At 46.3% G+C, this 25,950-nt stretch overlaps 1 protein-coding gene across 2 annotated transcripts in view; it reads left to right on the top strand.

Annotated features, from left to right (window-relative positions):
• The first annotated feature begins 16,643 nt into the window (after positions 1 to 16,643).
• Positions 16,644 to 25,950, top strand: part of LOC146007610 (NACHT, LRR and PYD domains-containing protein 3-like) — a 133,470-nt gene continuing 124,163 nt past the window's right edge. For both annotated transcript variants that reach the window (XR_014444366.1, XM_083146091.1), the window contains exon 1: positions 16,644 to 16,957. The gene's annotated coding sequence lies outside the window, so the exon portion shown is untranslated. The remainder of the gene's footprint in view (positions 16,958 to 25,950) is intronic.

The following is a 25,950-nucleotide window of genomic DNA, read 5'->3' as shown; positions in this document are numbered from 1 at the left end:
CAGTGCAACAGTTAATCAATTTCCCCATGCTACAATGGATGCAGGGCATGCTGGAATGTGTAGTACAACAACATGTGGGGTGTCCCCTTTAAACATAACCAATCTGCAGATCAATTACACTTATAGATTGACACAGTAATATAAATTTTAGCTGAAACTATGGTTTTAACATTTGTTTAGCCTAATGGGACATACTTTAAATTTATGCTTTTCTGCTTACTAAATGACAAAATTGACCACTTGGGATTGGGGAGAATCCTTAAAAATACATTGAAATATTTTAGTTTTAAATATACATAGTTTAAATAAGTTTTTTACTTACTTTTCTTAGTTTTTTTTCCTTTGTTGTTTTTAATGTGAGTGGCTACCTGTACATCTTACGATTAGGATTGGTTGCAGATCTTATCGATGTAAAATATTGCAAAAAAAGTGCTAAATAGAAGGAGGTTGGGTGATCCGCACCATAAGTCAGATATTCATATTTTGTATTTTTCGTATTATTTTCTTTTATGGGTAGAGAAATACTCGCTTACCAAGAATTTCTTCAGAATATAATTCCTGGTTCGCTAGGGTGCAGCCCCCTGATTTATCAATTAAGCAATGTGGACAAGAGAAAAAGAAAAGAAATCAGTTTAGAGTGGGGCGCACTCCTTACCCAAAATGTCTCTTATTGGACTTTTTCATAAAAACATACCTAATATTAGGTGTATATTTTATTGGTGTGTGTTTAACACGTTAGCCTATCCGGCCATCACTTTTATTTATATTCTGGCTTTTCAACTGTATTAGTTGTATAGAACCTTTATATAATTAGTTCCCTTTACAAGGGATGAAACGTAGCGAAAATATTAAAAACAAATAAAGATATAGAAAAACAAAGAAGTAGAAAATTTTAAAACGTGTCTCTGTGACCTTTCTGCAGCTTATTTAGGAATCGCTTTTAGCTGTTATATAGAATCTGTGTTAGTTACAAATGTAATAAAAGATATTTATTTCTTGAACAACAATGTTGGTGTTAATTGATACAGTTGTTATTATTGTATGTATCCACCCAATGTATTTTGTATCAGTATAGTCTTGATACAACTGTTGGTGGAGTTATTCTCTCTTACAATGTATGTCATAAATTCTCTCCAGTATGTCAGGGGTCATTTGTTCTGGCTGTTCAAATGTGATTATTTTCCTGAGGTGTGATTGATCTTAAAATAAGACATAAGTGGGGGAATGTCTGCCGTACAGCCCAATATTCCTCTTGTTAACAATGTCTAAGGATCAATGAGCAGGGATTAATTACACGTGTGCACATATGTATTAAGTTCTGGTTTGTGTTAGTATTCATATTTATGTGCAAAAATTCTGTTTTTACAACAGTACATTGTGCTTCTGCATACACACCAGGCGATTTATTAGATTGAGCTTATAGTTCACTTTGCGTAATTCCGCGTGATATTCACTGCCAGTAAGTGATGTATAGAGTTTAGTGTGCAGATCAGGTGGTCACACGATTTGATTCGTGATGTTATTGTGACTATCCTTCTCTAAGTACACATTTATTGGCACAATTTTTACACTCCTGTGTACATACCAGGCAACTAACAGATTGGACTTATAATTCACTCAGCGTGATACCGCATGGTATTTGCTGCCAATCAGTATTTTGTTGCTAGTCAGTGTATGTACAGAGTTATTTTAGTTGTTTCTTCGCCATTAAACATATAAATGAGTCTGATTTCTCATTAATTGCATACACATGTGGCAATCTGCCAATTTTGTCTTAGAGATTAAATCTCTTTAATGCGTGTTATTATCTCACACTGATCAAACACTCACTGACAATTGGATGAGAATAAATGTAACTTATTGTGTTTTATTGGTTTGGCAGGAGAGAATTTCACTTTTATTTTCTCTCAATTTCAGGCTAAGTACTACTGATATTCTGTGTCACTTTATAAGAGCGTATTTTGCTCCCTGTATAGTCCTTTTGCTGCACAGCTGCTAGATTTATAACCAATGCTCAAGGGTTAGGTAATGCATTAGATATTATATTTATAAAGCTGTGTCTAGACATACAGTACACCGTTTATTGTATCAGCCGTTAATCACCACTCTGTAAGGCTGAGATGACTGATGTCAAAGTGACCTACGTTTTCAGGTAACAAACTGAATCTCCTTCACTGGCTTGTATTGCCACAGTGATTTAGGAGATTTGCGTGTAATAGCAAAAGGTTGTAGGAGTATTTAAACAGAAAGTGCCGGTGGGTGCCTCCAGTCGGGGATTGAGTTTCACCGACTAGCACACCCCGCCGCAACAGTTATGAAGTACAGATGCGATTAGCCGCCCCTTATGTCAGGGAATGAATCTTACAGGCTAGCGTGCGCTCATCGCAGTAGTATCTCAGACAATGTTACCGCTATATCGGTTATACACAATATTTAAACACCAAACAGATATATTTAAACACAGATCATTGCTATAAGGTCACAGAGTGAATGCCGATGCGCATTTCGCTCAGTAGCTTTTTCGAGGCTGTCATCTAGGTATCTGGCCCGCCTCCATTGGGCTTTATTTATGGGAAATGGTCTGAATAGGGCGTTTTTGCATTTGGACCAATTGCGATTTTTTGTCATGATTTTCAAATGTAGCATTGCGGTCTGATTGGTAGGTTTTCAATTGGGAGTACATATCCCTTATTTCACTGTCAGAGTGTTCATTTATGTATTTATTTATACCCTCCGTATCCATTTTTACAGTATAAATAATGATAATTATCGGAAATCATAAATTTCTTATTTGCGCTTGTTATGTTATCTTATCAATTGTGTGTAACACCGCATTTACGTGATTTTATTTTATAATTCATTAATATGAATGATCTCACTGTACCCTCATATTTGGGTATTACTAAGATCTCATTGTGATTTTCTCGTGCTGCATTGTGTATTTCTTTAGTAGGAGGAGAGAGAAACATTTTGATAATTTTATTGGGGGTTCACTTATTTTATTAGCTTGTTATTCTTATTTATTCCATATTAAATTAGATTAGTGAGATAGTCTTAATTTTAATTAATTGTTCCCCTTAGGATAGGACATCCTTGGTGGATGTTTTATAAAAGAGATAATTTAAAGAATCCAACTTGTGTAAATATTTGGTAATTTTTATTTTTATTTTTATTCAATTTTTATAAAGAGCTTATATTTATGTGGAAGTTTTTAAGGTGCAAAAAAATTTTTTCTTTAAATGTGATATAAAACAAAATATGAAAACAGTGGTTTTAAACGTGAAATATATATAAAGCCTTAAGTGATATGAAATTTTATGAAAAAAAGTTTATATAGATTAATAAATTGGTGTGATACCGTTATACGAGCCTTACATTCCGCTCATACAAAATATTAAATATTGTGCCTTATTATTTGTAGGGTTATTCAGTGATAAATTCGTGCCATGTGATTTAGGTGATGACCTGTAGTGGTGCAGTGATAAATTATATGTGGACATATCTATATTCCACATTATTTTCAATACATTGAAGTGTAATCATTTGGTAATGCTCTTAGTTAAATTCTATTCCTTAGATGTTTCATTTATCCTGAAAGTGGTGAGTAGGTGGTTGGCTCTATTTTTTCTAAGTGCTAAGCCAGAAAATTTATCGCTTAAAATTTTATTGTTCTAGAAAAAAAAACAGTAGGATCAGTTGTTGGCCCTAATAAATGTAATTGGCATTAACAAAGGAGCTGTCATCATTTCCTACTATTAGTACATGCACGCGCATGTAAGCCTAAACAAGTACGCAACACTCCTTCACAAAACATTGATGTTAAACTTAAACAACAAACAATGAAATAAGAGTAAAAACCGTGTCTGATGGCTTGATCTGTTGTTGGTTGTCCAAACGCAGTCCACTGGGTAAGCATCCGGGTCTCCGTGATCTCCATCCAGTCCAGCACGAAGATGCAATGTCCTGGTATCCCATCAGCAATCCAGCTCATCAATGAACATTCCTGCCATGGTTTGCTCCTACATTGTCCAGTAATGTTCTAGAGTCCACCCTGACCATCAAAGTTTATTCTAAATCCATGCTGCAAAGTTATTTGTCAATGGTTGACCAAACGCAGTCCACTGGGTAACCATCCGGGTCTCCATGATCTCCATCCAGTCCAACACAAAGATGCAATGTCCATAGATACAAATGAGGAACCCATTAGCAAGTTTATGAAATGGACTCCTCCTGCCAGGGAACGGCTCCAACTGTGTTGAAAAATCGACAGTAGTTCTCCCTGACTTTTCTTGCTTTTGCAGTTCCTGTAGGCTTGGTGTGTGGCGGTGGACGTTCAATTGTTGTCCAGCTTGAATCACCCGTTAGTAGTTGAATGTCTGCAATTGGTGTAGGAGCTGGTCTTTGTGACGTGCTTTTACGTCTGAGAAAATTGTGCAATGCACAGAACGCCATTACCACCCAATGGATTTTGTCTATTCTCAAATCAATTGGTGTGTGGAAAATCCTGAAACGGTTGCTCAAAATTCCAAAAGCTTTTTCCACAATCCGCTGTGCTCTGGACACACGATAATTGAAAATCCTTTTTTCCTTTGATAAATGCCTTTGCGGGTCAGGTTTTATTATATGTTCATGGAGAGCAAAGGCCTCATCCGCCTCTTGCTCTGGTAAATTTAAGTCCTTGGCTTCTAGCATTCTGTAGAAGTCGGTATCTTTTATCGATCCTCCATCAGAACATTTTCCATTTTTGCCAATGTCCACAAAAATGAATTTGTAGTTGGCATTAACAATAGCCATCAATACAATACTGAAAAATCCCCCCCCCAGGTTTGTAGACTGATCATAGTTGGTCTCAGGAAAGACAGTCATAAGGTTGGTCGCTAATGGGCGACGAGCAAAAGGTAGACAGTCAAAATGTTCAAAGTGTTGAAAAGACCACACACAAAAAGTCCACAGGGTTTGAATGTCGACATGGCTAAAAAATTTTTTGAAAAAGGTTACGAAATTTTTAAAAGGTAGACAATTCATTTATACACCAGATTTTAAGGTTGATATGCCAACAGGCATTATTTAATGACCTTCCACCCACTTACTCCTGACGGGAAAATAACATAGGCCCTTATTCTGGTTGGTGCGGTAATGTCCGCGTGCGTTCGTGCCACCAATGTTTTGTGTCTGCGCATGTGCGAACGGAACGCACGTCCAAATTCCGCATGAAATGTGTACACTACGAACAGGGGGTGGAGTGGGGCGTGAAGTGCTGTTTGGGCTGTTTGGGCTGTTTACACCCCGCGTTTCATGGGCGTTCCCATGAAAACACTGGGCGTACGTATGGTAATGCGGCCGTGACGCACGTGTAGGAGGCGGACATATGACATCGCCGGATGTCAGCTGCCCGCCCAGATCCCTGCTTTTGCACGGAGAAATGGCCGTCTGAGGTTGCGGGAGCTGGCGGACCACTCGGTCCTGCATTCGATGGTCTGCGACCATCGAATGATGGGGGAGGTTCCCTGAGATGGAGGAGGTGTATCCGTGAGAAATCCACTCGTGCTCCGTACGGTCAGCGGCTTACCGCATTCGGACGGAGTGAGCGATCCATACAAAAGGTGGGGTTTAGGACGCACGGTCCTGCCCGCATATTCGCCTCCGTCCGCACCGACCAGAATAAGGCGCATAGTGTGCCAAGCTCAGTGCAGTACATAGCCTGCAGCATGGCGAGTGCAGTAAGCCATGCAAGAAGACAAGATTACAAACATAGACACGTTAACAACATTAAAAACTCATGTCAACCTTTCTCCCATGTTGACATTTTACATGTCGACCTTGTTCCTGTCAACCATTACTGGTCCACCACATGAAAGTCTATTATGAGTCAATCTATGTTTAATACTCTAAATCCCTGCTTTCATTGAATGCATATGCATAGTAGCAGGGCGGAAACTAGGTGTTTCGGCGCCCGGGTCGGCAGTCACTTGGTCGCCGCCCCCCCCCCCACAGCGGCAGGCAGCGGGGGTCCGGGGACTGGAGAAGGTTAACTCCGGCTCCTAGCGCTGCCGGGTGGTGGGTGGGAAGCAGGTTTTGAAAAGACTTGCCGGACGCTGATTGGCTGAATTCAGCCAATCAGCGTCCGGCAAGTCTTTTCAAAAACATCAGCGCTTCCCGCCGCCAGGCAAATAGTGAGCGGCTGTGTATGTGAAAGCTGCCGCTACACCAGTCCCTGGACCCCCGCTGCCAACATACCTGTGTGCAGCCAGCGGGGGTAGGCAGCGTCCAGGGACTGGTGTAGCGGCAGTCTTCTCTCACTCCATCTCCCATCGCTATCTGCCTGGTGGCAGGAAGCGCTGATGACTTTGAAAAGACTTGCCGGACGCTGATTGGCTGAATTCAGCCAATCAGTGTCCGGCAAGTCTTTTCACAACCTGCTTCCCGCCCACCGCCTGGCAGCGCTAGTAGGAGCCGGAGTTAACCCACCAGTCCCCGGACCCCCGCTGCCCATCCCCGGGACCCCGGTAGGAGCCAGCGTTAACCCACCAGTCCCTGGACTACCGCTAAAATTTGTCACAAAAAATAAATCGAGCAAAATGGGCTGCAGATCTGACATGCAGACCAGCAGAGTTCAAATGCACAATCCCTGCATTGATTAATGCTTTTATTTAGCAAAGAATAGACACACCCCCTCTCCCTCCCTTTTTTCAAATATACACATAAGTCAAAATCGCTTATGCTGGGTACACACCAGGATGACTAGGGCCCGATTCTGTCAATTTAGATCCAATTCCGACCGGTTGTATGCAGATTGTATGTACTATCGTGTGTTTTTTACATTTATTTGATCCGATTCCGATCCAATGCGCGTACTACACGCCACTCGTTTGGTCGCATCTTTGGTCCTACGTGCTGCAGGTAGGATCCGGCAATCCCAGGCCGACCGACCGTCAATCGTATGCAGATCGTGAGTGTTTTTTGCCGCCTCCGTCGTCCGTCCGTCGGTGCGTCCGTCGTTTGATCCAGCCTATTTGAGTGGCATTTCCTAAACACTCCCCCGGCGCCATGTTTTTCCACATAGCAAACAGTGCTGGCGCAGCAGTTGGACTCTCCTTCTTGTCTCATCTCCCAGAACAACAACCTGGTACAGATGGGTCTGTTCCCATCCTTGCAGGGGATGGCGCTGGCGTCGCCAGCCGCCATCCCCCGCCAGCGCCATGGCGATCGTGAGAAGGGGACGCGCGCGCACGAGAGGCGCGCGCGCCCCCTTCCGACGGCGCTTCCAAACGTTTCCCCGGGTCCCCGCCGGCTTGCCGGCGGTAACCCCGGGTCCCCGCCGCCTGCCCGCACCCCCCCTAACCCCCCCCTAACCCCGTCCGTCTCCCTGAGGCGGAGACGGACAGGGTTTCCGCCACGCTAGCGACGGAGACTGAGACGCACGTGCGCGTGAGACGCACGCGCGTCTCAGTCTCCTCGCTGGCGAGGCTGCTGGCGGGTCGCCAGCGCGTACGTTCTGGCGACCCGCCAGCAAGGATGTGCATAGGCACATACTGTATGTTTGCACTCCCAATGCTCTCCTATGCATGCCCACTGTTGCCACCAATGTATATAGTGTGTATAGAGCACTGTTTTGGCAACCGTGCACCCGACCATGTCACTGTTTGCTCGGGTGGGCCCCATGTGTGTATATATACATATAACCATTGTCCACCATTGCAGTATTCCATGCACTCCTCTCTGCTAGGCCCCATTCACCTGTGTGTGTGTTTAGTTTGTGTATATATACATATAACCATTGTCCACCATTGCAGTATTCCATGCACTCCTCTCTGCTAGGCCCCATTCACCTGTGTTTGTGTGTATATATAGATATATACATATAACCATTGTTCACCATTGCAGTATTCCATGCACTCCTCTCTGCTAGGCCCCATTCACCTGTGTGTGTGTTTAGTTTGTGTATATATACATATAACCATTGTCCACCATTGCAGTATTCCATGCACTCCTCTCTGCTAGGCCCCATTCACCTGTGTTTGTGTATATATAGATATATACATATAACCATTGTCCACCATTGCAGTATTCCATGCACTCCTCTCTGCTAGGCCCCATTCACCTGTGTGTGTGAATAGCAATCTGCACAATAAAATGTATAGTGGTTTTCATAAAAGTTTATTAACATTTTAAATACTTAAAACATAAGAACTAGGTAAACTGGTAACTATAACTATAAAAATTTAAATCAGAAACAAAACATGGATATAACTATAAAAATTTAAATATGAAACAAAACATGGATATAACTGTAACAACTAAAATGGTTTTATCTTTTTACAGTCCAAATGTCCAACGCAAAGGAACAAGAGTTTTTAGAAGGGTTTATAGAAAAATATCGTTCACACGAATGCCTGTGGCGAACAAAATCCAAAGAATATTCAAACAAAATTAAAAGAAACCAAGCCTTGGAGGACTTGGCTCGCTACAGTCTCCCATTTCACCCAGAGGCCAATGTTGAATGGGTGCGGAAACGCATCCAGAATCTGCGCACGGTGTTCTTAAAGAAACATAAGAAGGTGGAGGCTGCAAAGAAGTCTGGTGCTGGAGTCGACGAGATGTATCAAACATCGCTCTGGTACTATGATAGGTTGACGTTCACCCTCAGCCAGGAGTCAATGAGGACAGGAGTAGTCCTGATGGTCGAACAGGAAAACCAAGAAGTCACGGCGCAGGAGGAGGAGAATTCGCAGTCTGCATCGGTGAGTCTATTTTTTTGGCTATCTAATTGATTCCTCCTGCCAATCCACAGCCCCCTCCCCATTAAAGTAGGCCATGTACTCTTCCCTCACCTGTTTGGCTCGTGCACTCCCTGTGTAGTGTTGTGTTGGGGTTTGCAAGGAGGATATCTGCACTACCTCCTCTGGCAGTTCTTGGTCTTCTTGGAGTGCTGTGCCTGTAGCCCTTTGCTGTGTGGCTTTTCTGCGGAGCAAATTGTGCAGGACACAGCACGCCGTGACAACCCAGTCAATTTTGTCCACCCTTAGGTTAATGGCAGTGTGGAAAATGCGAAACCGGCTAGCCAGGATGCCAAAAGCATTTTCCACAACACGCCGTGCCCTGGATAGCCTGTAGTTAAAGATCCTTTTGTCATGGTTCAGGCCCCTTTGCGCATATGGCTTCATGACATGCTCGTGCAGGCCAAAAGCCTCATCTGCCACAAACACAAAGTTAAGCCCCTGTTTAGTTTCCTGGACAGACGGCAAGTGAAGGGTGTTCGCTATGAGCCTTTCGTAGAACTTTGTGTCCTTGAAAGTGCCACCATCCGATGCGCGGCCATTCCTTCCTACATCCAGGAAGATAAACTCATAGTTCGCATTAACAACAGCCATTAGTACAATGCTAAAATAGCCCTTGTAATTAAAATAGTAGGAACCACTATTGATAGGCTGGGCTATGCGGACATGTTTGCCATCAATGGCTCCACCGCAATTTGGAAAGTTCCATCGCTGTTCAAACTCCTCTGCGATGACTTTCCATTCATTCACGCTGGTAGGGAACTGAAATTAGAAGTAAATAGAATTGATTAGTAAACATGTTCAATTTTTTTACAGCTTGGTGACTACCCACCTGCAACCCCAGACCTATTTGTCCTATCTGATAATGCATGCACATCGAGCGAAGCTCCTACTCCGGCACGCACTCCGCCACCCACCCTGGAACCCACTCCACCACTCCCCCGTGCCAAAAAAATGCGTGGCAAAGGAAAAAAAGGAGAAGCAGCAGCACATGAAGAATTTATGATGCGGGCACAGCAAGTCCTGCAAAGAAACCCGGACAAACATGACAACTACTTCACTTATGAGTGTGTTCGCAACATGGCTCCGGACCAGCAACTTACTTTTGAAAAGTTATGCATGGAGTTGGTGTATAATGGCAGTTTAGGGTATCTCAACAGTGGCACTAAAATAGTTGGCATGGGTAGTGCACCAGACACACCACTGTCATCAGAATCACCAGTGCCTACTCTGCCTGCCACCGTACCAGGCCAGTCGAGCACAATTCCAACACATACCCAGTCAACACCTACACAGCCTTCTCAACCCCCCCAGTACCGTCAATTCTACAGTTCTTTACTGATAGAAGATCCAGAGTCTCCTGTTTTTGAGGATCTGTCTTAAAAAATAGGCTATTTTATCATTTACCATCGACATGGTCTCAGCTGCAGGTATGTGATGGCCACTGCTCACATGGCGTATGGCGCACATCAATGGGGCCGGGACCATTGCATCTGCACCATGCGCCATGTGGGCCGCAGCCTTTACATATCTGCAGCAGACATCCTCTGCCACACAAGGGCCACAGTGTGTTTTTTTTGTTTTTTTATATGCTGCTACCTGTACCTGCATTACCAGAGGGAGAACAGGATTCTCCTCAATCTGGAGAGCAAACTCCATTTATTGCCCTTTTTTCTTTGCCAATAGTATGGGGTACTGTGCGGCAGACATGGTCTCAGCTGCAGGTATGTGATGGCCACTGCTCACATGGCGTATGGCGCACATCAATGGGGCCGGGGCCATTGCATCTGCGCAATGCGCCATGTGGGCCGCAGCCTTTACATATCTGCAGCAGACATCCTCTGCCACACAGTACCTTATCCCTACTGTTGTAAGGGCATGTTCCAGAAGTTACCAGAGTGTATTTTTTTTTCTTTTTATATGCTGCTACCTGTACCTGCATTACCAGAGGGAGAACAGGATTCTCCTCAATCTGGAGAGCAAACTCCATTTATTGCCCTTTTTTCTTTGCCAATAGTATGGGGTACTGTGCGGCAGACATGGTCTCAGCTGCAGGTATGTGATGGCCACTGCTCACATGTCGTATGGCGCACATCAATGGGGCCGGGACCATTGCATCTGCGCCATGCGCCATGTGGGCCGCAGCCTTTACTTATCTGCGGCAGACATCCTCTGCCACACAGTAGCCCGTACTTATTGGGAAAGTTTAAACTGGGTCATACATACTTAAATCTTTATATATAGTGTGTGTTTTTGTACAATATCTTTTATATATGGTATTATAATATATTTGTGTTGACACAATCTATTTACTATTTTACATGTTTTACCCATGAAAGGCCTAAAAAAACTGTTTCTGTCCTAGGCCTAAATTATAAATAAAAATATTTTGTTTGCACAATAAAGTGTACGGTGTATATTTCATCCTTACCTTGCAATACTGGTACTGCAGCACCTTCACAATGGCTTTGCAGGTCTCCGGGATGATGAGGCCCAAAGCTTGTGGGGAGATGAGGGATCCAAACTTTAGGTCAGCAAGAGACCGTCCTGTCGTCAGAAACCTCAGGGTCACCACCAGCCGTTCCTCAGCAGGGATAGCCATGCGATACTTGGTATCCTGCTTCTCGATGTGGGGAGTCACCAGACGCAGCAATTCCTGGAATGTGGCATCATCCATCCTCAAGAAGTTACGAAAATCGTCTGGGTTATTTTCCCTGATGTCCCTGAGCAGTGGCATGTGCGAACGAGTCTGACGCTGAAGTAGCCACTGCTTTGTCCAGCATGATCTTTCTCTCCTGCGCTGGGCTCTCTGACGCATGAGCTTCAACACTGCATAATAGAGCAGGTACTGTTGCTGGTGACTACCCATCACTGCATTCTCCATAGTGCAGGGTTAAAAGACACTTTGTAATGGCAGGCAAAACAAAGTAATGTGTAAATAGCTATGTCCAGCGTTCAGCAGGTATAAACCAAGCCTCACTAGTAACAAAGCAGAAATACACTGGTTTAAAATGGCTGCTGCTATTCCTATCCCCCTCTGCTAGTCCTATCCCCCTCTGCTAGTCCAGCCCCTTCATTCAAATTTCAAAGGCCAATCTGACGACGGTGGCATGTGTTCTTGCAAAAAAAACAAAAACCAGCGATCCGACCGTCTTAACGACCATCGCGGGCGCATCGGGATCGGATCTAGATCGTTCCGCAAAAAAACACAATTTTTGCTAATCGTTTGCTGGGGACTGCCTGGGAGCTCCCGGGAAGTCCAAGGGAAATCGTTCCATGGTCGTCTATCGGTCGTGGACGACGGTGGTCGTCCTGGTGTGTACCCTACATTAGTCAAAATCTCAAGCAAATCTTAAGACACATAGGAAATCGCATAGTAAATCAAATAGGAAATTGCATAGCAAATTGTATGGTAAAAAGTGAAAATCTTAAGCATATCTTAAGGCATATCTTAAGGAGTAGAGGAAAAAAAAAAAAAAAGGGAAAAGTAAAAATCGGACAAAACATTGAATCGTACATCGGTTCGCACAGAACATCGAACCTTGTGTACACACTAGGGAGGTTATTCTGATCGTAGCGGCCAAACGTGCGTACGTTCCAAATTAACGTACGCTCTCCGTACGCGGCCGTTGGGGTTAAGTCCACCCACAACTCAGCCGCATACGTACGGCCAGAAACAACGTCAAAGGGGAGTGGCGTACAATTGAGCGTACGCCAACGTACACGGACGGACCAGCCCTTACACTCCGACAACTGGCGTACAACAGAGCGTACGCCACCGTTTACGGACGTCTCTCGTCCGTCTTCCCACCGACTTCTTGCGGCTATCTGAGCGTACGCCAGCTTGCACGGACGGGTCCCTATTGTTTTCAATAGAAAACTCAGCTTATGTCACCGCTCGTGAGAGTGAGCGTACGTCCGTGCACGCTGGCATACCCTTCACATATATGGACCTGCAAATCTTGCCTTTCAACTACAAATCAGACAATTAATTAATTATTCTAATTGTTATTCAATTATTGTTTTCTATTAACTCAATTGTCTACCTTAATAAAGACCCTAATAAAACAACATTTTAACCCTCATTACATGTATATTTGTTATGTTCTAATGTGGCATTTTAATCACTATCTATGTGTCCCCATATTGCTGTTACTTTTAAATCAAGTTATGTTGGTGTTTCTGTATATGTACTAAATTATGTCCATAATTAGTTTGTCCAAAATGTGTAACATGTATACCTACCCTGATGTTATGTGTGATGTTTTAATCAAACAACATTAAACATTCATGCATTTTCACTATGTGTTATTTTACTCAAAAACACACACATTCACACATCAATCATTACCCCTCACCTCAAATTACAAATATAACTTACATTACACATCTGTATGTACCTACCCTTACAAGCCCTCTAACATATTTATTATTAACAACACAGGCAATTTCTAACAGAATATAAAAAAATTTATTTTGAACAATCATAATAAGGGGGGGGGGGGGGGATAAAAATAAATTAAATGCGGGCCTCCAGTTGGGCAAAAAGGATCTGCAAATACAGGAGGGTCAGGAAGATCTCCCGAATAATCGCTGCCACCTCCTCCTGGTGCTGTTCAGTGTCTGTAGTGAAGGGATAAAAAAAAAAATTAATATATAACAAACACAAATGTTTGTTGTATTTGTACATAATAAAAAGTTGTGAGTTATGTGTGAAGGCCACATACATTTTTAAACTACATTGAAGATGGGTCTGCTGTAAACACAGTACTAAAAAATAATATGTTAACACACACATACTGTACATAGTAAATAACATTAATTAAATTACTCCTTCTTGGATGAATGTATGCTGTATCCCAATTGGTAGTTTGGTTTTGGGGGACTCTCCTCTAACCTCACAATTAGGCTGTGCTATTTAAGGGTTATGACATTGTTGCGGCTTAAGCACTCCTTACTATTTTAAATTTAGGACATTGCTCTACAAATTATAGGCCTAAAGCTATGTTTGTAAAGCATGCATCCGCATGGCCTCACACACTATTAACAAAACAATCGATAAATTTATGTTGCACATCATGCTGGGAAGTGGAGTTACCCAACACCTGGAGCCACATAACTACAACACCACTAATGTCGGATATCTCATTGGATGTACTGTTATGTCAATTATTCAAGGGGTGAGGCATGGCCACACTCCAAAAAACCACCAAGGGGACCCTTGTTCCTGGAGAAGGACAGGCCACACCTCATGGTCGCCCTGCAGTGATATGTTGCAACTAATGTTGATGTTGGATACACATATGTGGTTGTTGTGATTGTTTATGTGTAGAAATGTGTAGGTAAACATTAGACACATTATTTACTTACGGCTAGTTGAGCCATCCTGCTCGCCGCTGGTTGGGTGTGCGGTGGTTGGGGGGGTCAGGAGCAAGGGGGATGGGATAGGACTTTGGATACTGGTAGTGGGTGTGAGTGGGGATTGGAGAGGTTTGGGGGTGGGTGGTGGAGAGGTGTAGGGGGGTTGGAAATAGGGTGGGGAGGGGGTGGGGGTAGGGGAGGGGGTGGGGGTTGGGGAGGGGGTGTGGGTGGGGGTTGGGGAGGGGGTGGGGGTGGGGGTTGGGGAAGGGGTGGGGGTGGGGGAGGGGGTGGGGGTGGGGGTTGGGGAAGGGGTGTGGGTGGGGGTGGGGGTGGGGGAGGGGGTGGGGGTGGGGGTTGGGGAGTGGCTGGTGGAAGGGGATGGGGAAATTTGGTGGGCCCCAGCTTGACCCATTGTCTCCTCCTCTTCCTCCTCCTCTTCCTCCTCCTCTTCCTCCTCCTCTTCCGCCTGCTCCCGGGCTGCCTGCTCCCGGGCTGCCTGCTCCCGGGCTGCCTGCTCCCGGGCTTCTATGCGTGCCCTTGCCCGTGCTGAAATGTTCATGTTGATGGTATAGAAATCGAAGATTGGGGTTCATAAAAAAGGGGGAAAGAAAAATTCACATTAGTCATGCTCATAACCTTCCAAATTATCATTGCTGTTATATTTCAGACATTTATCATGCAAACTAATTGATATGCTACACCCAAAAACTGAGCAACTACTTAAACCCCCCCCTATACACCACATATACACCCCCTATACACCCCCTATACACCCCATATACACCCCATATACACCCCATATACACCCCATATACACCCCCTATACACCCCATATACACCCCCTATACACCCATATACACCCCATATACACCCATATACACCCTATATACACCCCCTATACACCCCCTATACACCCCATATACACCCATATACACCCCCTATACACCCCATATACACCCATATACACCCCATATACACCCATATACACCCCCAGCGGTGGCTGGATATGTGTTTCGCCTATTGGCTTCCTCTGTCTGCGAAAATTCCGGGGGCGTGGCCTAATTCCAGGGCGTGGCCTATACTTGTGGCTCTCCTGCGAGGCCACGCCCCCCATTTTGACGCTATGGGGGCATGACCCAGAGGCTCTGTGAGCCTCTAGCCATGCCCCCAGCCCCCTGTCTGCGGTAATGGACGATGTGCGCATGCGCACAGCGTTTATTCCCCGCTGCTTAGCAGCCGACAGGGTGGACTCCCAACAGCCCCCCCTCACCGCGGGACACTGCCGGCCGCGGGAGGGACAGCGGGACAGGCCCTGATAATCTGTACTGTCCTGCTGAAATCGGGGCTGTTGGGAGGTATGCGGCACACTAAATAAGATTTTAAACTTGCCAAGGCACAGCAGGAGATCCCCACAGGGCAAAACACAAAAAAAAAAAAAAAAAGCTATTGGCCCCATATAAAAAATAATCACATTGGTCCCCACAGGTAATAACAATTAAATACATTGACCCTTTACTTGAAAAGAAGAGACCAGTAAATAAAAGTTGAATGGCGGCTGTAAACTGGTTTGGGCATCTCTAGAACTGAGGGCACACTTGAGAACAGCTCAAGGCACACTAGTGTGCCACGGCACAGTGGTTGAAAAACACTGAACTAGAGGCTTGAGGCCAATGATGGAGATGGGTATGCAGACGAAGATGGTCACTGAGTGAGAATATGTCTGTTTAGTGACTTTTTCCTTACGACATACTATAAGAAATGCTGTTTAGGTTACAGTGAAATGATGACTGTGTTCTGTTATATAAATGTCACAGCACACATATGTCAGTACATCATACCCTCCAACATGTGAGGGTCAGAAATCGGTGCAAATGGGGAAAAAAAAAAAAATGTATCAGAGAGGGGCGTGGCTATGGGAAAGGGGGCGTGGCCATATATCCAATACCTGTGTGTGCGAGAGTGGAGACTAGAGAATAATCACTTTACCTGCACTGCTCCACATCCCCCGCCCAGCGCTGGCCCTCTCCTGCTGTGCTTTATTGAACCTGCTGCCCTGCACAGTGCACACTCCAGACACAGCACGTTCTCCAGAGTCTACGCCGAGCAGGAGGCGGGCCGGCCATGTCCCCCCTTGGTGCACCTTGGGAGTTGTAGTTTTATTTGCCAGCTCCCCCTCAAGCTCCCTGGGGAATAGCCGGCAGTCGGAAACTACAGCTCCCAGAGTCCCCGTGGGTGAGACTGAGAGGTGCTGCGGCTGAAGCTTAAAAGTCGGTACAATCGGTACAGGGGAATTTATCCGGTACAGGCCGTTAAAAAACGGTACTGTACCGGGTAAATCGGTACAGTTGGAGGGTATGAGTACATATAATGGACATATCAGTAAGGGGGAATACAGTGTATGAGCCTGCCCAGGGGCTGTGCTGTGCATACCAGTGACATCACACATAGTTCTGCAAATAACAGGATGTAACTAGTCTCAGGACATTCCTCCTCTGGCTGCAGAATAGGAGGACTCTTCTCCTATTGCTGTAGTCTGCATTTCTAGGCCATTTGTACTAAGCTTTAAAGTTTGATAAAGTGGAGAGTGATAAACAACCAGACAATCCTCTCCTTCCTGTCATTTATAGGAGTTGATTGACTTGTTGTTTGTCACTGCACTTTTATCCCTTCCAAAAGCTTGTTTCATCTGGCAGGGCCTGTCTCTTTCACTTTCTCTGTATATTCTTGCTGAATTTCTACCTGACAGATTTCTCATACATCTGCTATCAGTGGAATCAAACCAAAGCCGGTAGCGCTGTCCCCTGTCTGCAGCTCCTCAGGTAAGGCCCATCACATGTAAATGTTTCTGAGATCTCTTAAATCAGAGAAAGGAAACCTGTGGCAGTCCAGTTGCTGTGGAACTACACATCCCAGCATGCTCAGTCATGTTTCTTTCTGTTAGAACATGCTAACACTGTAACACTCCAGCTGCTGTGGACCTACAGATCCCAGCATGCCCAGCCATGTGTCTTTTTGTAAGGATAGGCTAGCATTGTGGCAGAGCATGCTGGGATGTGTAGTTCCACAGCAACTGGACAGCATCAGATTGTTTACCCCTGTACTAAATATTATTATTATTATTATTTGATTTATACGGTGCCACTAGTGTTTTGCAGCGCTGTACAAAGCAACAGTACAGGGAGAACAAATTTAACATTACAGTAAATAAATAACATACAGTAGGAGCCCATCTCCAGTGGCATAACTATAAATTTTGCTCCCCCCAGCCAAAAAAATTGTGGCACCCTCCCCCAGTCTCCCCCTACTTTAGTAAAACCTGACAATGGTGCAGACTGGTTGCCTGGGCCATTGTGCGCCACCATGTGTAGTGCTGCAGCTCCCCAGGAATGACGTGCACCCATGCGGCATACCAGGGAGGACATCCCGTCCGCTGACATACAGTACTGTAGCCTTCCGTCACCAGCCTCAGCTTCCAAGGACCAACCGGGGCTACTAGCAGAAGTGTGTGCGGACTAATGACACCGGCTGCCCTCTGGCACAGAGGAGGCGAGGAGACTGGGAAAGGGGGGTGGGCTGTCACCTAAGTTACGCAGCTACAGTACACAGCCACCGCCGCCCACTACTACTGAGTGACAGCAAACTGTGTATTCGTACAGGACAGCAGGTATTTCTCAGTGCGCCCTGAGACTGCTGGCTCCCCCAAGCCACAGCTGGGGCTGCCACACCATAGTTACACCACTGCCCATCTTATCTATCTTCCTTAGGCCATGGCTATCCTATTGTTCTCAGCTGCAATACAATACATAGAACAATAGAGTAGGGGATTAGCAGAGTAATCCAATTACTCACTCAGGGCCTTATTCTGGTTGGAGCGGCCGGGCCGTACGCGCACGTCCCGGGGTTTTTAATGATCTGCGCATGCGTACATTCGCTAATGCGCAGGCGCGAACACTCCACAACGCTTACGGACGGGTCTCTACGTGCGAAAAAACCTGTACGCGAGTGTACGGGCATTGGGGGCGGCATAGGGGCGTGATGAGGGGTGCGGCCGAAATAATGAGGGAAAATGGGCGTAAATATGGGCGTACACGGGGGTGTGCACCAAAAATGAGCGGTGCTACTACCGCACGATCGACTAAAGCACCGTTCATTTCGGACACAAAACAGGCGGCCGCCAACCGCCATCTCAAACCACCCCTACAGATACCGCATGCCAGCGTGCGCCTGGGTTAGCTAATTTACGCGGATTACTACCAAACACATACTGTACACCTGAATGTAATAAGCAATGCTGCAGTCTATTAAGTCCAAACCATGATTTCACTACCTGCAAGCCACACACATCACTCTAACACATTGGAAGCTTATCTTTCTATACTTCTCTACATTTAAAGGTTTGTTTAAATTGAGGTAAGAATCTTTGTAAGACCTGCTTATATATGCTAAGGTAGGTATTTGTTAAACAGTTATACACATTCACTACGTGCTTTCATAGACTTAACACAGTAGCACACTCAATCGACACAAGTCGACATGTGTCGACGTGTTCACTCTAATACAAACATAGGTTTTGTATTTATGATACAATAACATAAACCACATCTAACACCTACAAAGGATGTTTCAGCAATGTTTTAATCCCATGGCCACTATTTTGCACATTAATTAATTCAATCAATTAATTAATTTTCATAATTATAGTTGAAAGGCAAGATTTGCAGGTCCATATATATGAAGGGTATGTCAGCGTACACGGACGTACGCTCACTCTCACGAGCGGTGACATAAGCTGACTTTTCTATTGAAAACAATAGGGACCCGTCCGTGCAAGCTGGCGTACGCTCAGATAGCCGCAAGAAGGCGGTGGGAAGACAGACGAGAGACGTCCGTAAACGGCGGCGTACGCTCAGTTGTACGCCAGTTGTCGGAGTGTAAGGGCTGGCCCGTCCGTGTACGTTGGCGTACGCTCATTAGTACGCCACTCCCCTTCTACGTTGTTTATGCCCGTACGTATGCGGCAGAGTTGTGGGTGGACTTAACCCCAACGGCCGCGTGCGGCTAGCGTACGTTAATTGCGAACGTACGCACGTTTGGCCGCTCCGATCAGAATAACCTCCTTAATCCTATTATAGAGATAGATGGCAGTGGCTCCATCTGTAGATTACAGGTAAAATGAATGCCACAGTTCAGTACACATTACAGCTTAAATGTAAGTAGTGAGGACTTGAATAAAAAAAAATAGGGGCTGGTGGTCAAAGATGGACACTGAGGGGGAAATTTACTAATTTACTAAGTGTAATTCACATTCTATGGGTAACCAATCAGATACTATATATTATCCTCTAGAAGGTGTTAAATAAATAAGAAGTGAATTCTGATAGGTTGCCCATAGCAACATCTCATGTGAAATACAACTCCCATCTAAGTAAATTTCCTCCTGAGTGCCTGAGTATGGGAGAGCTGTTAGTAAAATGTGAAGAGAAGAGGGCTTATGGGCCCTACACACATGCCGATGTGTGTAGGGCGACCTAGCTGTGCTATATCGGACCGTTCTGCTCCGAGTCGCTCAGCACACAGAGCTGACAGCCCACACAAAGAACGAGCTGTCAACTCTGTGTGCTGAGTGAGCTGACAGCGCCAGTGTTCTCCGGTGAGAGAACCCTGCCGATGCCGATATTGATGGACACTGTTCATCAATCTTGGCCAGCGACGCGCATTGCTGTCGATATAGCCCCCAGACACACACCGAGGTGAGGGCATTTTCTAAGCGACTTTACCAAACTAAGCAAAGTCGCTTAGAAAATGCCTTAATATCGGCATGTATGTGGACCGTATTAGACGACAGGAGGAAAGAGGGCACTGCTCTGAAGAGCATACAATCTAGTAGGAAGGGGCAACAGACAGATTACCTGAGGTGGAAGTAGGTAAGAGGTGGGTTGATGGCAGGTGATGAGGATGAAGTTAGCTTCTTACTCACTTATTTGAGCTCCAGCTTTTAATTCACTTCTTATTCGAGCTCCAGCTTCTTCTTCAGAACATTCACTTTTGCAATGAGTCTTGGGTCACAAAGTTAACACCTGAAATCAACAGAGGGAGCCACCTACATATGACCCAATTTTTTACAATTTGTAAAAAGAAGCTGTAGTTTTGCAAGGGTTAAAAAGTCTTAGGCCACAAATTTGACAACTGAACTCAACAGAGGGGTGTTACTTGTGTATGACCCAAGTGTATTTTGCCTTGCCCAATGCTGGTTTGGGCATGAAATTTGCTGGCAAATAGGTCACATACACCATAATATAATTTACCATTAAGAATAAGTACAGTAGCTGTAGTTTGCCAGGGTCACCTGGTAGATGACCTGGCAGACCGTGGAAATCCCAACTCTCAATAAGCAGGACATTGGCCCTCATTGTAATTCCTTTGGTCCCCGGCGTGTTCGCACCGAGGACCGATGGTGAAGTACTGTGCATGCGCATTTTCTCATATGTGCATGTGAAGGGCTTTTGTGCGGGCACCTTCGTCGACCTGCAAAGTCGGTGTTCCCATGCAAATGCGGCCATGGTGCCAGTGCCAGTGTGCTGGGGCAGGCGGTTGATGTCACATGATGTCAGCCACCTGCCTGCAAATATAAGTCAGTGGAGATCCCAGGAGAAATCATTTGATGGTCACCAACTGAAAATCGAATGATTTCTCCTGCTGTGGGCACATGCCAGGGGGCCGAGCGCAGTGACACCACTGTCAACATTGAGAGGGTGTGCTCAGCGTTCCCTCTCACCCCTCTTTTTGTCTTGTTTGACATAATCTTTGCCAGTCCTTAAAAAAGTTAATTTTAATGACATACATAGCTCAAAGCAGAGCTGACCTGGGTTCAATGGCCAAAGGGCCAACCTGGGAACAACCCGGGTCAAAGTGCAGTGTAAATGGGTTCTTAATCTGGTTTTAACCTGAGGTTATCCCATGTTCAAATTTCCAGGTCCAATACGGTAGTTCCAGCTGATAGATCTACAGTGTCTAGATAGACAGTCAATAGGTCTACCCCAGGGCCGGCGCCACCACTAGGAAGCCTTAGGCAGCCGTCTAGGGGCAGCAGCCCATAAAGGGCAACTCTAGTGCAACAAAAATAATGAAGGCTATGATGGGATCACAGTGAGGGATATGAGGTGCCCACTCTGTGCTTACTCATTGTGATATGTCCTTTACTGTGGCCTGTCTCCGCCTCCCCCTCCTGAATTGGTCACTCATCTTCTCCTGACCCGATGACCCTGGAGAAGCTCCACACCCTCTGCCTACATCACAAGCCAATGAGAAGCTGGAGGTGTCCAAAGAGTATACGGCACATTTCCCCTGGGCAGCAAGGGCTTCTGCTACCAGGCACTAGCTAATCTTCCCCTCTCCCAGCCAACCCTGACCAGCGTCAGTAATGAAAACACATCCCCTCGCATTTGCCCGATGCTGGAGAAATAATTCAGTGGTTGCCGACCATCGAATGATTTTTCCAGGGCTCGCAAATATAATGTAGCGGAGACTGAATGTCTGACATCATGTTTCCCCGTGGAAACCCAATACAGGTTTGTTTGCTTCATAATTATATATATATATATATATATATATATAAAAAGATTGTTGAGGCCCGGCACTCCACCTTTAATGCTCAGCTACCTCGGTGCCACCTGGATCCAAAATGATAAATGAGTATTACACAGACAGCGGCACTCGGCAGGTTTTTCAAAAATGATGTATTAAACAGTGACCAAAAACCAACGTTTCGGGGACTCGCCCCTTTGTCAAGGTGCAGGTGAAAACAGTTCATAAAAAACATACTTATATAGTGGTGAATACAATAATCATACCATGTCACGCTGTCCCGACCGGAAGTGCAGTCATGTGAGCGGGTCTGCATTGCTACAGCTTGCCTGGAACGCAAGCTGCCTTCTGTTGTTATGGCAACTCTTAATGGGAATCACTCTCCAGCGGCCCCGGGACATCCGCTACGTGGAAATATAAAATCTACATTAAATACATTGGCAATGTACAAAATAACATTAGAATCATGTGAACTTCATAAACTCCCCATCAGGTATCCCCCAGGTCCACACCTTTCCATCTCACCATAAACTTAACCTAAACCTTAACACTAACTTATATAATAAAAAAGACACAGACACAAGTGCTGGCGTTTCAAAATGAATGTCAATTTATTTTGACAATTTAAACTAACTATATATATAATGGTGGCGGCACCAAAGAACGGTCATTATAGGAAAGTGGGGTTAAAGATGTTACCATACACACCATCGCTGGTGATCGCTCTCCCCGGTCATCCACTCGTGCTAGTGGTGACCACCCCCCGGGCGGAAGCATGGCCGATGACCATCGATGTCAGGAGAGAGCGACACCCCACTATCTACACACACACACATCAAGATCTTACAAGGATGACCGTTCTTTACCGCCAAAGCTAGGCCCTAAGCCGCAGCACCGCCACCAAGTAGGAAAAACGCTCAGCACTGTGTATCTAACCAACTAAAGACATCGCCCAAAAACAGAGCCACGCCCTCCGGGCTCAGATGAACACCATCGCTCCTATACAGCGCACTCCGCTGAAAGCTGATGGCGTCATGGCGAATAACACCCCCGCCATTGGTCAGCAGATACTTCTCAACTGCAGCGTTCACCGTCTTCCGTGAACGCTCCAGGCGGGGGCAGGACATCGCATTCCTCCACACTATCCTCGATATAATGGAGGACCACACCAACTTACATGCAGGCAAATACAAAGAAATAAAATAGAGGTCCCGCACAATCACTGAGCGTAGCTCGAGAGCGGTCCCCCGCCCTAAGTCATTGCCACCCAGGTGGAATATGATGACTCTCGGGACCCCAAAAATTTCTCAGGGCTCGAATCAGCCCAGCCTGCAGCCCTTTCCATAGCATACCTCTCTCACCCAGCCACCTAACCTCCCCAGCTCGACCAAACACGCGTACATCAGATACTATGTTTGCCCTGGAAGCCCAATAGACAAAGAAATGTCCAATCATCCAAATGGACTTAACGTCCTGTCGACCTGAAATATTTATAAAGAGGTTAGAAGGCTGTCGACAAGCTTGCATACCACGCATTCACCACGCTTGTTAGAGAGAGGAATGAGAAAAACTGTGGCCGACCAGCTCTTGATGCACAAAACACACCGTCTGGAGTAAACTAACAGGTACGCCATGCCAGAATGTAATTATAGCCGAATTGTGCCCCCAGACGGATGTGAAAACACACCTCAAGGCCCCCACTGTAAGTTGACGAGCGCTTATGCGTCCAGTCGACCATGGTGAAAAGTGACAGATAAAGCTGGCCGAATGTACCTCCGGAATGCTGCCGAGGCCATCGACCCAGAGATTGAATCTCTGCGTCGGAGCGGCCCTCCGCAGCCGCCGAGGTAGCAGCCCCAATCCTAAAGGAATGAGACCCAAATTCCTTAGGATCGAGACCCGTGGCCTCCAGCGCCCGTCCCAAGACGTGACAAAATTGGTATTTGGTGAGCGGTGACCCATCCTCGTGCATCAGCCATGCGCCTGGAAGGTCCGGGCGCACCTGGGCGAAGGCCGAGACCAACGTCACAGGGCACGCCCTTTCCACCGTGCACGGGAGCAAGGACAGCCACCGCCCCCTCCCAGCCTGGTCCGTCTTAGATCGTCGCAGGTGACATAGCACCGAATCCACATGGACCACCAGGTCATCCATGGTCAGTGGTGAGGGCATTCGCTTTGACGGCGCCACCAGCTCCCCAAACCTGAAGGCACCATGATACGCCGTTGCATACGCCATTCGGAACAGCAGGACCTCATAGTCAGGCCAGCAAAATGTCCCTCAGGGCACCCAGCAAGGCTGGGGGCAATGTCGAATCAATTGGTCGGCTGCAGTCTGGGAGTGCCGGCGAGGCGCGCAGCCATCCACGCAACGCACTGGGCACCAGAAAGGACCGGGACCTGCATGAGGGGCAGACAGCCTAAACTGTTCCCCCTCGTGCCATCCTTCCTGATGGCACCACAGTGTCCCGGGCATGATAGCCCTCATGGCTAGCCCCTCCATTCCATGCCAATCAACTGAAGTGCCTGCCTCCGGCATGAGGCTCACCTCTGTGGACATGCCAGGGGTCCCAACAGCCGAGTTCCATGAACAACCACCAGAGGAGGAGCTGGCCCGCCCTGTGAGGCCTAAGTGGCAAACGGCCTGAGCTCCTTTGCCACTGCACATGTTGGGGACACAATTACGGGCGCCACACGTGAAGAGGCTGTAACCCCAGGCAGCTCATCAGGGCAGGAAAATAACAGGGTTGGGAGCTGGCAGAGCCCCAGTAGGGGAAAGCCCAGACCTGCGGTCCATGAAGGAATTCAGAAGGGCCATAAACTGCTGTACTCTCTTACAGGCAGTAGGTGGCAGGGGCCCTACACCGCGCCAGCCCAACAGAGGGGAAGTATTTTCGTGAACTACCCGAGACCCCCTTTTAGTGCTGCCCTGAGGGACCAGCCTGGTCCTCCGCAGCCATCGTCGCCTGGCCGGTCCTGCCGGAGGCATGTCCCCGGGGATGGACAGGAGTGACTGGGGTCCCACAATAGGGGAAGGGGGGTGGCCGTCCCCAGTAGCCGCACTACCAGCCCTACATCCCTGTCACACGTCACCCCGCAGGCCAGTCTAAAGGGAGAATATACAAACATCTCACAGTTGGAGCCATGGTGGGAACCAAACCAATGCCATCGGTGCTGTGAGGCAGTGATGCTAACCATTACACCATCTGTACTGCCGGGAATGCCAGAGGGGCGTGCAGTGATCGTGGCAGGAGTACCCCGCCCCCTGCCTCTAACGGCCTCACTATATAATATGGTGGTGCCCCTTATGGGAGTCGAAGCCTGCCTCATGGCGTTAACCATCGCGCCAAGATGCTGCACCTCCCCAATGTCGGGGGCTGGGCAGTGGCATCATCCCAGCGGCCCTGCCGCCCCCCGGGGTAGTTGCGCCATGGGCACTAGCTCTGCCCAACCCCCCGGGCTGCCAGGAGGTCCTGGCGCCATTGCCGCGGCCTACCCCTTAGTAATGGAAAATCTAGTTAATTTTTGTGACTATTTCATTATGATCTAGTTCACCCAAAAGATTAGCTCAGAAGACTACCATATATATATACTCGAGTATAAGCTCACTTTTCGATAACATTTTTTATGCCGAAAAAGGCCCGTCTCGGCTTATACTCAAGTGAGGGTCCCACTCGAGTCAATAAGCTTTCCCAGTATTTGATGTAGACTTAGGTGCTTAGTCTTATATTCGGGACGACCTCCACTCGAGCCTACCTACGGCAGTCCGTCCGGCTCATTATACCATCAGAGACTGAGAGGAGTGATTAGAACTAGATGAACCAGACTAACTTATTACACGCAGAGCAGGGATTTTTTATATTAGCTCATTGGAGGAGTAATATTCTTGTTAGGATGATCAGATGGGAATAATCTGATTTATTAAACCTATTTTTGAAGCAGTAAATTATACAGCACCCTTATACCCCCTTCACACTGCACTGCACGGTATATTGCCGTTGTTTCACAATTTAAACACGTTTAAGGCAAACTGAAAGTGCAGAGTTGATTTACCAGTGAAAGATCACCGATATTCCAAAACGGTCCTACACGTTTTAGGGCCATTGTTATGCAGTGAGAATGGCTCGAAACGGTATTTAGCAGAAACAAACATCAGACTACAGACCCGTCCCCTACCTACTGCCTTGAAACGTGTTGAGGGGATCAAACGGGTTGATTGATGTGAATGGTA

The sequence above is a fragment of the Crinia signifera genome, chromosome 6 (assembly GCF_055691185.1).
Source record: "Crinia signifera chromosome 6, ASM5569118v1, whole genome shotgun sequence".
NCBI classification, from domain to species: domain Eukaryota; kingdom Metazoa; phylum Chordata; class Amphibia; order Anura; family Myobatrachidae; genus Crinia; species Crinia signifera.
Note: the sequence above shows the minus strand (reverse complement) of the source record. Positions and strands in the feature narration are given on the sequence as shown.